General features: G+C 37.6%; 10 non-coding genes across 10 annotated transcripts; 2 read left to right on the top strand and 8 right to left on the bottom strand.

Moving 5' to 3' along the window:
• The first annotated feature begins 3,243 nt into the window (after window positions 1-3,243).
• Window positions 3,244-3,447, top strand: LOC145305064 (small nucleolar RNA U3). The gene has a single exon (XR_013874495.1). It is a non-coding gene; the product is annotated as a small nucleolar RNA U3 (small nucleolar RNA).
• Window positions 3,448-3,987: 540 nt separating this feature from the next.
• Window positions 3,988-4,106, bottom strand: LOC145304856 (5S ribosomal RNA). The gene has a single exon (XR_013874298.1). It is a non-coding gene; the product is annotated as a 5S ribosomal RNA (ribosomal RNA).
• An 87-nt stretch (window positions 4,107-4,193) lies between these two features.
• LOC145304943 (5S ribosomal RNA) lies at window positions 4,194-4,312 on the bottom strand. The gene has a single exon (XR_013874381.1). It is a non-coding gene; the product is annotated as a 5S ribosomal RNA (ribosomal RNA).
• Window positions 4,313-4,399: 87 nt separating this feature from the next.
• On the bottom strand, window positions 4,400-4,518 carry LOC145304932 (5S ribosomal RNA). Its single transcript, XR_013874370.1, has one exon. It is a non-coding gene; the product is annotated as a 5S ribosomal RNA (ribosomal RNA).
• A 66-nt stretch (window positions 4,519-4,584) lies between these two features.
• On the bottom strand, window positions 4,585-4,703 carry LOC145304855 (5S ribosomal RNA). Its single transcript, XR_013874297.1, has one exon. It is a non-coding gene; the product is annotated as a 5S ribosomal RNA (ribosomal RNA).
• A 7,440-nt stretch (window positions 4,704-12,143) lies between these two features.
• LOC145305063 (small nucleolar RNA U3) lies at window positions 12,144-12,347 on the top strand. Its single transcript, XR_013874494.1, has one exon. It is a non-coding gene; the product is annotated as a small nucleolar RNA U3 (small nucleolar RNA).
• Window positions 12,348-12,887: 540 nt separating this feature from the next.
• Window positions 12,888-13,006, bottom strand: LOC145304854 (5S ribosomal RNA). Its single transcript, XR_013874296.1, has one exon. It is a non-coding gene; the product is annotated as a 5S ribosomal RNA (ribosomal RNA).
• An 87-nt stretch (window positions 13,007-13,093) lies between these two features.
• LOC145304920 (5S ribosomal RNA) lies at window positions 13,094-13,212 on the bottom strand. The gene has a single exon (XR_013874359.1). It is a non-coding gene; the product is annotated as a 5S ribosomal RNA (ribosomal RNA).
• Window positions 13,213-13,299: 87 nt separating this feature from the next.
• On the bottom strand, window positions 13,300-13,418 carry LOC145304909 (5S ribosomal RNA). Its single transcript, XR_013874348.1, has one exon. It is a non-coding gene; the product is annotated as a 5S ribosomal RNA (ribosomal RNA).
• Window positions 13,419-13,484: 66 nt separating this feature from the next.
• Window positions 13,485-13,603, bottom strand: LOC145304742 (5S ribosomal RNA). Its single transcript, XR_013874180.1, has one exon. It is a non-coding gene; the product is annotated as a 5S ribosomal RNA (ribosomal RNA).
• Between the last annotated feature and the right edge of the window lie 1,331 nt (window positions 13,604-14,934).

Raw genomic sequence — 14,934 nt, 5'->3', positions numbered from 1 at the left:
GTTGAAATAAACTATTCTTTTGTTACTTTTCTTGAAGCTGGTTTCATATTCAAACGATCTTTTGGTGTTAACATAGGAATTGGTCCCTTAACTGTATTATTTCTGTTTCCTCTGTAGCCTCTAATCCTGTCCTGTTCATCCCCAAGATTTCTGTCAACCATTGTCATGCGTTTAGGGGAACCTCCATTCTCACTCCAGCTTCTGTCATGCTTTCTAGTATCCGATGGTCCGGCCTCAGCCTTGTCTAAAGCATCACTCAATAATTGCGTATCTCCTGGAGGAAAAGGATCATCCTCAATCTCATCCTCACTAATCCTATGTTCAAATGCGTCCATAGCTTCATTTAACACTTGAGTGTCACCTATGGGAAAATCAACAACCTTGTTTGTTAAATCCAAAACAACATTATTTTCATCCCCCTCTGCCTCTCCTCCTTCCTGACCACCACGCCCTGGACTGGCCACCTGACCTGGTGGGACCCTCTCCACCCCTAGGGCACTCCCAGTCCCGCCTTTCCCCTCTGCCTCTCCTCCTTCATTTTCACCACCACTTCCCTCGCTGGCCACCAGACATGGTGGGACCCCCTCCGCCCCTGGGGCACTCCCAGCAACAATATCTTTTTCCAGGAAACCCTTCCTACACTCAATCTGTTCATCAATAAAACCTGGAGCATAAGGTTTGGCCTTACAATCCCTTCTCTCATGACCAGGCTGCCAGCAGCGCCAGCATTCATCCTCCTGACCTTCATATGTAGCCAGCCACACATTACCATCCCAAGGATTAGGCAAAAACCTTGGTATCTTCGAATTTATCTTCATTCTCAAGAGATAATCACCAGTGGGGAAACCATCCCCAGGCTGGCCAGCAAGTTTCACCTTGTACTCTCTACACGACAGAACCTCTCCATAATCAGACATAGTCAAAGAGACTGTATCCAGGTCTGTCCCTGGCTCCAGACCTTTCAGTTTCACCTCTGTGTACGCTTCTGTACACAAAAACGGAAATATCTCGCCCTTGTTTGGCCAGAAAACACCTTCCTTTATTTCATCATATACATCTCTCATCCTCTCCACCTCAAAAAACTCAATAAAGGAATATGGCCCAACAGGATGGACCTGAACAGACTTGATATCCCGGACTTGCCTCTCATCCTCTCCACCTCAAAAAAACTCAATAAAGGAATATGGCCCAACAGGATGGACCTGACCACTTATATCCGACTTGCAATTTCAACACATCTCTAGCAAAAAGGAAACCCCAGGAGTTAAGCCAAATTTACTCATGGCTGCACTTGGTGGGATCGAACCCGAATTCTAGCCACCAGACCCCCGTCCTCTAACCACTACACCACCAAGGCAAGTACAAAGGTTGTCCACCAAAACCGCGACTGGACAACCACCAGTGTTTGGGCAGGTGTGTACTTTGCTAGATCAACAGCTGACTACCGACAATATATATAAATATAAAAAATGCAAAAAACGGCAAAAATAGTACACAAAACACTGTCACTTATATATCAAAATAACCTTTAGATATTCACAAAAACAAATGTTCTGCTTTCCGGCAGCTAAAGCTGCTATTTCCCGTCGAAAAAGCCTTGCTTTGAGGAGCACAAAAGAAGCAATCCACACGCCTTGGCTGCTCAAAACGAACCCAATCGGACGAGAACTGGTGCTTTCAACATGGTATGGCCGTAGACATTTATGTGGAGAAAATGTTATATATTATTTCAATGCAAAATGGCACAGTACAGGAAAACATGGAATGTGGATAAAATGACAAAATGATTTTCGATTTCTACATTAAAATGTGGATATTACCAAGTTTTAACATAACGTTTCCATTTTAGAAATATAAATTTAAAATTACACCTCCTTTTGTATGGTTATTTGCGTTACACCAGTGCTAACTCTAGGTAATCTTGGTATAAGAGGTGACAGTTTGCCTATTGTAATTGTCTAAACTGACCAAGCTAATTTTGCTTGATTCACTTCACTAAGAGGTGTGTAAAGATCCAGTGGATGCAGCGTGAGCTGAACCGCAATTTGTGTCAGAGCTGATGATAGCTCACTAACAGCCGTGTACACCCGAAACCTGTCAAGAAGCTGTTATTGTGCAGACATGTGAGTTATGTAGTCAATTCAACATTGAAAGAAAGAAAAGTTTAAGAAAATCTAACATTTCATATTTTTATATTAAAGCATTAGGATGTTTGTTTGTTTGTATGTAATTGTTGATCTCGTTAACTGCTGGGACGCTATGGCACGTTCCTTAGATTCTGGGAAGGTACCTCCAACAAAATAAATTTTGCTTATCCCTTTTAAAAGCGAAGCTTTTCTATAATTAGGGTCAATCCGTCCGTCCGTCTGGAACGGACAGCTTTTCCTCTTAATTTAGGCCTGTTAGAATTGTCCTATCGATTTCAAACTTTGTATGGTGATTCCTGTAGTAGTTAGGTATAATTTAGAAAGCATAGCAGCTCTATAATTGTTACCAGAATGTCCGTATGTAAACATGTTGAATTTTTTACTTTTACAACAACAAATTTTTATGTTATCTAATTATCCGATTGATCTGAATTTTGGTATATGATTTCTGGGACAACAAAGTACAATATATTATAAGCCAAGCAACTCTAAAAGCAAGTCCTAAAAATGTAAGTATGTCCATAAAAATTATCATGCATTAATCAGTTTATCAACGAATTTACTTACAAGTTTGTATCGACTTTTATACATCTATATTCTGATTATTCAATTATGACAACCTGCAAGTGATAATGTTCGTTTGTACTACCGTTTCAGAGCTTCTCTTTTATGGATGTTGTCATCTTTGTTATAATAAAATTTAATGTGGTGTTCTCAAACCCCCCCTAGCCTCTAGGGGCTTCGCCCTATGAAGTAATGGGAAGTCAACCCTCCTAAATAGAAATATTCCAAAAAGTTATTCTTTGTTTAATTACTCACACATAACCTGCCAAGGAGCAGCTGCAGAGTTTCTCTACAAACATGTGTGTTATGTAGTTGATAATTTGGCCACTATATGTCTCATTTTTTTTCAATAAAAGACCTCCAACCGGAGGTTACATCAACAAAGTATGTCACCAGCTATTTGAAAAAGTATAAAGATAGCATTTCCGAGGTGACACAGCAACTTAATCAAGCTGTGTGTGGAGGACTTAAGCTGGTCAGCAACCTATCTATACTCTTTGCAACATAGTTCCCAAAAAGGTCATTTTATGGTAAGATTATACTTCACAGAATCATTTCTGTAGTATATATCCTAAGTTTCATTCCGAAACTTAATGATAGCTAAGCCATGATGATGAGTTGAATGTCAGGTCCTGAGCGTGAGAAGGTGTTGATGGTTGATTCCATAAACATATCGGTGATCGTTTGGAAGTCACTCTGTGATCTCCTAGATGGACCATGACATCGGCTGAGTGGTTACATTTATATCTCTGTTGTATGCTTTTCATACGCTAAACAATTTCAAGTACTGGCAGCGTTACAAGCGCCTATCTACACTTGGAGTAAAATAGCGCCCGCACCCCCTCCCCGGTCTTTCCTCTTTTTTATAGCGCCCCTAACATAAAAGTTTTTTTGTTGTAAGACATATCATTGACTAATTGTTATCAGAAAGAAAGGGGATTTGTCTTGATTTCCAACCCGTAAAATCATTTCTTTCAGACAGACGTACAAACACTTGGACTTATAGAGTAGCTTCGCTACTAATAGGAAGGGGGGGGGGGGGTTTGTTTGATCTTTTAGAAAATCTCACTAAAGAGGTGTGTACAAGTGAGCCAACCTTCACACAGATATTGTCTTGAAGGGCTGAAGAAAGTCCTTACCTACTGCCAGAGGAGCAGGTGCAAAGCTATTTTGAGATATCATTCTGTATTTGGGTTATAATTTGACAGACTTCTGAATAATGATTTTTGAATTAGGTTTGGGCTAGAAATGGTTGGGTCAAAATTCCAAAATGTTAAGCCTACGACACCAAGTATTCCCAGGCGGTCACCCATCCAAGTACTAACCTGGCCCAATGTTGCTTAACTTCAGTGATCAGACGAGAACTGGTGCTTTCAACATGGTATGGCCGTAGACATAAAGTGACAACATGATTTTCAAACTTGTGTGAGGTTTAGTTTTATTTGGGCTAGGATTGGTTGGGTCAAAATTCCAAAAATATTGAGCCTACGACACCAAGTATTCCCAGGCGGTCACCCATCCAAGTACTAACTTGGCCCAATGTTGCTTAACTTCAGTGATCAGACGAGAACTGGTGCTTTCAACATGGTATGGCCGTAGACATAAAGTGACAACATGATTTTCAAACTTGTGTGAGGTTTAGTTTTATTTGGGCTAGGATTGGTTGGGTCAAAATTCCAAAAATATTGAGCCTACGACACCAAGTATTCCCAGGCGGTCACCCATCCAAGTACTAACTTGGCCCAATGTTGCTTAACTTCAGTGATCAGACGAGAACTGGTGCTTTCAACATGGTATGGCCGTAGACATTAATTGTGTGAGGTTTAGTTAGGTTTGGGCTGGGATTGTTTGGGTCGAAATTCCAAAAATGTTAAGTCTACGACACCAAGTATTCCCAGGCGGTCACCCATCCAAGTACTAACTTGGCCCAATGTTGCTTAACTTCAGTGATCAGACGAGAACTGGTGCTTTCAACATGGTATGGCCGTAGACATTAATTGTGTGAGGTTTAGTTAGGTTTGGGCTGGGATTGTTTGGGTCGAAATTCCAAAAATGTTAAGTCAACGACACCAAGTATTCCCAGGCAGTCACCCATCCAAGTACTAACTTGGCCCAATGTTGCTTAACTTCAGTGATTTTTTTTTATCTTTATTCATTAATAAATACAGTTTACAATAAATAAATAATATTGTATTAATGATATATGTAAATTTAACTAAGTATTAAGAAAATTTAATACTAAGACGACATTATTTTCCTATTTAAACATCGAATTTCAAACATTTTAATAACAAAGACGACATTTAATGTCTTCATACTGCACAATTTAATATAACTTCGTTTCCATTCTAAAGATAATGATAAAATGATTTAAAACAGTTTAAATACGAACTTTTCAATCATTTTAATTAAATAAATGAAAACATTTAAAGAAATTAAAACATAAGCCTTCTTTTTAAAAAGGAACTTCAAAAGTACCAGACAACATTTTAAAACATCATGCTAAATTAATCATTACTTGAATACAATAGAAAATACAATTCAAATAGATAAGAAACATTTTTTCAATAATAAATATATGGAACTAAAACTTTTTGTAGAGCTTTTAAATAAAATGCAATGTCCAAATTTATTTTTAAGTATATAAATAATCACAAAACCTTTGTGATCTGTATATTTCCAAATCACGCAACCTCGAAAACTTTAAATTTTCCAATTATTGTAACTTAGACTATAACAAAACATTTAACGTGCGTTTTTTCTACGAAAAATGTAAATAAAATCATATTAATCTCATTCAAAATACTAAATTAACTGTTTGTAGTTTGTTTTGACTTTTTTGCAACGAAACAAATTCACTTTTAAGCTGCTTTTTCATGCTCTCAATGTTCACGTCTTTTTTGTCTGTTTTTCTCACTTGCCAAACATAGTCAAAATAAAAAGAAATGAAAAATAAAATGTCCTTACTTTTAAAGTCCAAATTCAACAAATCCTCTTCAGTAAACAGTCTGACAGCCGGCACTACATTTTCCATCAATCTCCGCATCCAGGCCCAAGCACACTGTACCTTTGGACAGGTAAAGTACAGGTGCTCGGGCGTCTCCATACCTCCTCCACACTCACACAGACCATCTGATCTACTCAATCTACGCAGTCTCTCACCAGTAGGTAAAATGTTGTGCACCAAAAGAAACATGAACTCTCTTCTCTCCACAAACAGCATAGGACTATTAACATTTTTCCAAACATGGTCCCAATTAATCCCATCGGATTTCTTGTATAATACTTTAGGTGGGGGTAAAGTAGACACAAAATTCTTATACAATAATTTAGCAGTCTGCCTCTCCAAAATCTGATAATCTTCACCATCCAAACACTCCTTCAACAAAAACTTAATATGCTTATACATCTCGGACACTTTCCAGCTATGTGGGCCAGGTTTCATATCTGGTAAATGCTTTGCCAGGTATAAACCCATCCAGTACCTTGACAGGTACCACCCCTTGGATCCGGTTGCACTTAAAATCCTGCATGTTTGTTTCAATATTAGGGAGTCTGCTTTGCTTCGTATCTCCACAAGTCCAAGGCCTCCTTCAGATTTATCATTACACAGTTCTATAAGGCTTATCTTCTCCAATTTACCTCTCCACAGAAACTTTATCATTATAGATTCAACTTTTCTAGCAGTATCAGCAGGCAACGGCAAAACAGCACATTTGTACCACAATTTTGGTAGTACAAATATATTTAATACATCAACTCTTTGATTTATGGTATTGAGAGACCTTAAATCAAATGATAACACAGCTTTCCTTATATTCTGTACCGCAGCTTTCCAGTTTTTATCTAGAGTTTCAGCATAACTTGGCAGTATTTCAAAACCATAGACTTTCATCTGCTTGACACATTTTAACCATGGCAACGGCCACAAAACTCTCTCCCTCCAGCAGCCAAAGCCCATCACTTTGCTTTTTTCACTCCTGGATAGTACAGCACCAGAAAGACTTTCAAACTTTTCAAAAATTTGGTTGACTTTTACAAAATCTTTGTCATCATCAACCAGAACTTCCACATCATCAGCATATGGTTCATCTAGCTCAGCACTGTCACCAATTCGAATTCCTTTACATTCAGCTTCTAAATTTACCAGCAAAGGCTCCATATAAATAGTATACAGGGGCATTGCTATTGGATCACCTTGACGGATAGAAAAGATTAAATTAACTTCTGGAGATAAACCATTCAATAAAAAACAGGTACTGATATTTGTATGCATGTCCAGGATAACATCAATGAATTTTTCCGGAAAATTCATTTTCTCCAAAACTTTGCAGACAAACGGAATATAGCATCTATCAAATGCTTTACTCATGTCAAAAGACAACAAAGCTCCAGGCAAATTCTTCATATTTACATATTCTATCGTGGATAAAATATTATGTACTCCAGTTTGAATATTTACTTTCTTTGAGTTACACAGCTGACTTGACTTTATAATATCCTCCATGACACCAGACAACCTGTTGGTCAACAATCTACTCTTAATGCTGTAATCTGGTATAAGCATTGTAATTGGACGAACTTTCTCAATTGTTGGAACACCTACTGTCTTAGGTAACAATCTTGTAACACCTTTCCTCATTTCACTGCTAACTTTTCCAACCTCTTGGTACAAATTTTGGACTTCCAAATATTCATTCTTTATAACATGAAAAACTTTCTTATAAAATTCGTTACTAAGGCCATCTAATCCAGGTGATTTATTGTTGGGCAACCTCTTCACAACAAACTCTAGTTCAGCCATAGAAAAAGGTTCACAGAACATTTCTTTATCTGCATCAGATATTTTACCAAGATTTTCATTCAACAGTTCAGGTAACTTCTCCACTTCCATCACAAAATCCTGTGTTCTGTCCAACTTTCCATTAAACAGCTTGTTAAAATAACCAAGAACATTTTCTTGTATTTTTAACTGATCTGATACTTCTTTTCCATCAATATTCATAACTTCTAAATTATTTTTCTCGCCATTCTTTTTCTCTCTAGCCAGGTGATACAAAGATCCTCTTTCATTTTCAACATTTTCCTGGAATCTGCTTCTAATTTTGACTCCCTCCATTTCACACCGAATCATGCTATTTAGCCTATGCTTTATTAACAAAGCTTCTTCAAAACCAGCCATTCCTTGATCAATAGCTAATTTTAACATAAAATAAAAACCTTCTTTTGTCTGATTTCTTTCCAAAGCCAAAGATCTGCTGAAAATTTTCAAAAACTTTGTAATTTCTGGCTTTGCACAAACCTCCCACCACTCTGTTATTTCATTAAACTGCGCCTTCTTATTCAACAGCTTACTGTACAAAATAAGGAAATTTTCTTCAAAGTCTGGATGACAAAGTATCTCATTATTTAGTTTCCAATAATTTCCCTTGTGTTTAGCTTTCTTAAAAATCTGATTTCCGTTAATTTTGATATCAACACATACAGCTATGTGGTCAGATGCTGGTACAGGAACAAGATCAACATTTACAATATTGCTTCCTTCAGAAACCGGCAAAAATAGATAATCAATTCTAGATGCAGAATTGTTTCTAATAAATGTGTAACCTGGTTGATGTGGATGAAAAAACCTGTAACTATCAATCAGCTTGTTAGTTGAAACCAAAGCTTTCAGCTCTTTACTCTTCTTCTGTTGAGGGTTGTTGGCAGCATCAAAATTTTCCAAAATACAGTTAAAATCTCCACATAAAATAACTTTTTTGTTACCACTTGAAGCCAAAAAAGGGCTTAAATCCTTGTTAAATAGATCACCTCTCGCCATTCTAAGAGCTCTACCACTTGGTGCATAAACATTTATAATTAAATATTCGTTTAGCTCTATAGAAATAATTCTATTTACCACCACAGCTTTCTTTCCACAGATTTCCACAGACTTTTTCCATAAAATGGCTGTTCCACGACCATTTTCAACAGAATTTGAAAAGCACTGATAACCTAAATTATCTATCAAATCCTGCAACTCATTTTCAGGTATATTCACCTCCTGCAAACACAAAACATCTGGCTCACTTCTTTTCAAAACTTCAAGTAAACCAATCCTTGAATTGTTGTTTACAAGGCAATTAATATTCAGCGTCATAATCCTATATCCATTTGGCAGTCTCATTTTCGTTGGGTAAAAGCAAAGTTGTTGAAATAAACTATTCTTTTGTTACTTTTCTTGAAGCTGGTTTCATATTCAAACGATCTTTTGGTGTTAACATAGGAATTGGTCCCTTAACTGTATTATTTCTGTTTCCTCTGTAGCCTCTAATCCTGTCCTGTTCATCCCCAAGATTTCTGTCAACCATTGTCATGCGTTTAGGGGAACCTCCATTCTCACTCCAGCTTCTGTCATGCTTTCTAGTATCCGATGGTCCGGCCTCAGCCTTGTCTAAAGCATCACTCAATAATTGCGTATCTCCTGGAGGAAAAGGATCATCCTCAATCTCATCCTCACTAATCCTATGTTCAAATGCGTCCATAGCTTCATTTAACACTTGAGTGTCACCTATGGGAAAATCAACAACCTTGTTTGTTAAATCCAAAACAACATTATTTTCATCCCCCTCTGCCTCTCCTCCTTCCTGACCACCACGCCCTGGACTGGCCACCTGACCTGGTGGGACCCTCTCCACCCCTAGGGCACTCCCAGTCCCGCCTTTCCCCTCTGCCTCTCCTCCTTCATTTTCACCACCACTTCCCTCGCTGGCCACCAGACATGGTGGGACCCCCTCCGCCCCTGGGGCACTCCCAGCAACAATATCTTTTTCCAGGAAACCCTTCCTACACTCAATCTGTTCATCAATAAAACCTGGAGCATAAGGTTTGGCCTTACAATCCCTTCTCTCATGACCAGGCTGCCAGCAGCGCCAGCATTCATCCTCCTGACCTTCATATGTAGCCAGCCACACATTACCATCCCAAGGATTAGGCAAAAACCTTGGTATCTTCGAATTTATCTTCATTCTCAAGAGATAATCACCAGTGGGGAAACCATCCCCAGGCTGGCCAGCAAGTTTCACCTTGTACTCTCTACACGACAGAACCTCTCCATAATCAGACATAGTCAAAGAGACTGTATCCAGGTCTGTCCCTGGCTCCAGACCTTTCAGTTTCACCTCTGTGTACGCTTCTGTACACAAAAACGGAAATATCTCGCCCTTGTTTGGCCAGAAAACACCTTCCTTTATTTCATCATATACATCTCTCATCCTCTCCACCTCAAAAAACTCAATAAAGGAATATGGCCCAACAGGATGGACCTGAACAGACTTGATATCCCGGACTTGCAATTTCAACACATCTCTAGCAAACTGGACCCACTCTTGTATCCTTACTCCTTGGTAACCTTTAATACCACTTATATCAAATCCAATAGAAGTTTTCCTTATAAAAAAGGAAACCCCAGGAGTTAAGCCAAATTTACTCATGGCTGCACTTGGTGGGATCGAACCCGAATTCTAGCCACCAGACCCCCGTCCTCTAACCACTACACCACCAAGGCAAGTACAAAGGTTGTCCACCAAAACCGCGACTGGACAACCACCAGTGTTTGGGCAGGTGTGTACTTTGCTAGATCAACAGCTGACTACCGACAATATATATAAATATAAAAAATGCAAAAAACGGCAAAAATAGTACACAAAACACTGTCACTTATATATCAAAATAACCTTTAGATATTCACAAAAACAAATGTTCTGCTTTCCGGCAGCTAAAGCTGCTATTTCCCGTCGAAAAAGCCTTGCTTTGAGGAGCACAAAAGAAGCAATCCACACGCCTTGGCTGCTCAAAACGAACCCAATCGGACGAGAACTGGTGCTTTCAACATGGTATGGCCGTAGACATTTATGTGGAGAAAATGTTATATATTATTTCAATGCAAAATGGCACAGTACAGGAAAACATGGAATGTGGATAAAATGACAAAATGATTTTCGATTTCTACATTAAAATGTGGATATTACCAAGTTTTAACATAACGTTTCCATTTTAGAAATATAAATTTAAAATTACACCTCCTTTTGTATGGTTATTTGCGTTACACCAGTGCTAACTCTAGGTAATCTTGGTATAAGAGGTGACAGTTTGCCTATTGTAATTGTCTAAACTGACCAAGCTAATTTTGCTTGATTCACTTCACTAAGAGGTGTGTAAAGATCCAGTGGATGCAGCGTGAGCTGAACCGCAATTTGTGTCAGAGCTGATGATAGCTCACTAACAGCCGTGTACACCCGAAACCTGTCAAGAAGCTGTTATTGTGCAGACATGTGAGTTATGTAGTCAATTCAACATTGAAAGAAAGAAAAGTTTAAGAAAATCTAACATTTCATATTTTTATATTAAAGCATTAGGATGTTTGTTTGTTTGTATGTAATTGTTGATCTCGTTAACTGCTGGGACGCTATGGCACGTTCCTTAGATTCTGGGAAGGTACCTCCAACAAAATAAATTTTGCTTATCCCTTTTAAAAGCGAAGCTTTTCTATAATTAGGGTCAATCCGTCCGTCCGTCTGGAACGGACAGCTTTTCCTCTTAATTTAGGCCTGTTAGAATTGTCCTATCGATTTCAAACTTTGTATGGTGATTCCTGTAGTAGTTAGGTATAATTTAGAAAGCATAGCAGCTCTATAATTGTTACCAGAATGTCCGTATGTAAACATGTTGAATTTTTTACTTTTACAACAACAAATTTTTATGTTATCTAATTATCCGATTGATCTGAATTTTGGTATATGATTTCTGGGACAACAAAGTACAATATATTATAAGCCAAGCAACTCTAAAAGCAAGTTCTAAAAATGTAAGTATGTCCATAAAAATTATCATGCATTAATCAGTTTATCAACGAATTTACTTACAAGTTTGTATCGACTTTTATACATCTATATTCTGATTATTCAATTATGACAACCTGCAAGTGATAATGTTCGTTTGTACTACCGTTTCAGAGCTTCTCTTTTATGGATGTTGTCATCTTTGTTATAATAAAATTTAATGTGGTGTTCTCAAACCCCCCCTAGCCTCTAGGGGCTTCGCCCTATGAAGTAATGGGAAGTCAACCCTCCTAAATAGAAATATTCCAAAAAGTTATTCTTTGTTTAATTACTCACACATAACCTGCCAAGGAGCAGCTGCAGAGTTTCTCTACAAACATGTGTGTTATGTAGTTGATAATTTGGCCACTATATGTCTCATTTTTTTTCAATAAAAGACCTCCAACCGGAGGTTACATCAACAAAGTATGTCACCAGCTATTTGAAAAAGTATAAAGATAGCATTTCCGAGGTGACACAGCAACTTAATCAAGCTGTGTGTGGAGGACTTAAGCTGGTCAGCAACCTATCTATACTCTTTGCAACATAGTTCCCAAAAAGGTCATTTTATGGTAAGATTATACTTCACAGAATCATTTCTGTAGTATATATCCTAAGTTTCATTCCGAAACTTAATGATAGCTAAGCCATGATGATGAGTTGAATGTCAGGTCCTGAGCGTGAGAAGGTGTTGATGGTTGATTCCATAAACATATCGGTGATCGTTTGGAAGTCACTCTGTGATCTCCTAGATGGACCATGACATCGGCTGAGTGGTTACATTTATATCTCTGTTGTATGCTTTTCATACGCTAAACAATTTCAAGTACTGGCAGCGTTACAAGCGCCTATCTACACTTGGAGTAAAATAGCGCCCGCACCCCCTCCCCGGTCTTTCCTCTTTTTTATAGCGCCCCTAACATAAAAGTTTTTTTGTTGTAAGACATATCATTGACTAATTGTTATCAGAAAGAAAGGGGATTTGTCTTGATTTCCAACCCGTAAAATCATTTCTTTCAGACAGACGTACAAACACTTGGACTTATAGAGTAGCTTCGCTACTAATAGGAAGGGGGGGGGGGGGTTTGTTTGATCTTTTAGAAAATCTCACTAAAGAGGTGTGTACAAGTGAGCCAACCTTCACACAGATATTGTCTTGAAGGGCTGAAGAAAGTCCTTACCTACTGCCAGAGGAGCAGGTGCAAAGCTATTTTGAGATATCATTCTGTATTTGGGTTATAATTTGACAGACTTCTGAATAATGATTTTTGAATTAGGTTTGGGCTAGAAATGGTTGGGTCAAAATTCCAAAATGTTAAGCCTACGACACCAAGTATTCCCAGGCGGTCACCCATCCAAGTACTAACCTGGCCCAATGTTGCTTAACTTCAGTGATCAGACGAGAACTGGTGCTTTCAACATGGTATGGCCGTAGACATAAAGTGACAACATGATTTTCAAACTTGTGTGAGGTTTAGTTTTATTTGGGCTAGGATTGGTTGGGTCAAAATTCCAAAAATATTGAGCCTACGACACCAAGTATTCCCAGGCGGTCACCCATCCAAGTACTAACTTGGCCCAATGTTGCTTAACTTCAGTGATCAGACGAGAACTGGTGCTTTCAACATGGTATGGCCGTAGACATAAAGTGACAACATGATTTTCAAACTTGTGTGAGGTTTAGTTTTATTTGGGCTAGGATTGGTTGGGTCAAAATTCCAAAAATATTGAGCCTACGACACCAAGTATTCCCAGGCGGTCACCCATCCAAGTACTAACTTGGCCCAATGTTGCTTAACTTCAGTGATCAGACGAGAACTGGTGCTTTCAACATGGTATGGCCGTAGACATTAATTGTGTGAGGTTTAGTTAGGTTTGGGCTGGGATTGTTTGGGTCGAAATTCCAAAAATGTTAAGTCTACGACACCAAGTATTCCCAGGCGGTCACCCATCCAAGTACTAACTTGGCCCAATGTTGCTTAACTTCAGTGATCAGACGAGAACTGGTGCTTTCAACATGGTATGGCCGTAGACATTAATTGTGTGAGGTTTAGTTAGGTTTGGGCTGGGATTGTTTGGGTCGAAATTCCAAAAATGTTAAGTCAACGACACCAAGTATTCCCAGGCAGTCACCCATCCAAGTACTAACTTGGCCCAATGTTGCTTAACTTCAGTGATTTTTTTTTATCTTTATTCATTAATAAATACAGTTTACAATAAATAAATAATATTGTATTAATGATATATGTAAATTTAACTAAGTATTAAGAAAATTTAATACTAAGACGACATTATTTTCCTATTTAAACATCGAATTTCAAACATTTTAATAACAAAGACGACATTTAATGTCTTCATACTGCACAATTTAATATAACTTCGTTTCCATTCTAAAGATAATGATAAAATGATTTAAAACAGTTTAAATACGAACTTTTCAATCATTTTAATTAAATAAATGAAAACATTTAAAGAAATTAAAACATAAGCCTTCTTTTTAAAAAGGAACTTCAAAAGTACCAGACAACATTTTAAAACATCATGCTAAATTAATCATTACTTGAATACAATAGAAAATACAATTCAAATAGATAAGAAACATTTTTTCAATAATAAATATATGGAACTAAAACTTTTTGTAGAGCTTTTAAATAAAATGCAATGTCCAAATTTATTTTTAAGTATATAAATAATCACAAAACCTTTGTGATCTGTATATTTCCAAATCACGCAACCTCGAAAACTTTAAATTTTCCAATTATTGTAACTTAGACTATAACAAAACATTTAACGTGCGTTTTTTCTACGAAAAATGTAAATAAAATCATATTAATCTCATTCAAAATACTAAATTAACTGTTTGTAGTTTGTTTTGACTTTTTTGCAACGAAACAAATTCACTTTTAAGCTGCTTTTTCATGCTCTCAATGTTCACGTCTTTTTTGTCTGTTTTTCTCACTTGCCAAACATAGTCAAAATAAAAAGAAATGAAAAATAAAATGTCCTTACTTTTAAAGTCCAAATTCAACAAATCCTCTTCAGTAAACAGTCTGACAGCCGGCACTACATTTTCCATCAATCTCCGCATCCAGGCCCAAGCACACTGTACCTTTGGACAGGTAAAGTACAGGTGCTCGGGCGTCTCCATACCTCCTCCACACTCACACAGACCATCTGATCTACTCAATCTACGCAGTCTCTCACCAGTAGGTAAAATGTTGTGCACCAAAAGAAACATGAACTCTCTTCTCTCCACAAACAGCATAGGACTATTAACATTTTTCCAAACATGGTCCCAATTAATCCCATCGGATTTCTTGTATAATACTTTAGGTGGGGGTAAAGTAGACACAAAATTCTTATAC

Source organism: Acartia tonsa, chromosome 13 (assembly GCF_053477335.1).
Source record: "Acartia tonsa isolate MP-2025a chromosome 13, ASM5347733v1, whole genome shotgun sequence".
NCBI classification, from domain to species: Eukaryota; Metazoa; Arthropoda; class Copepoda; order Calanoida; family Acartiidae; genus Acartia; species Acartia tonsa.
This window is presented reverse-complemented; position numbering and strand designations above follow the sequence as displayed.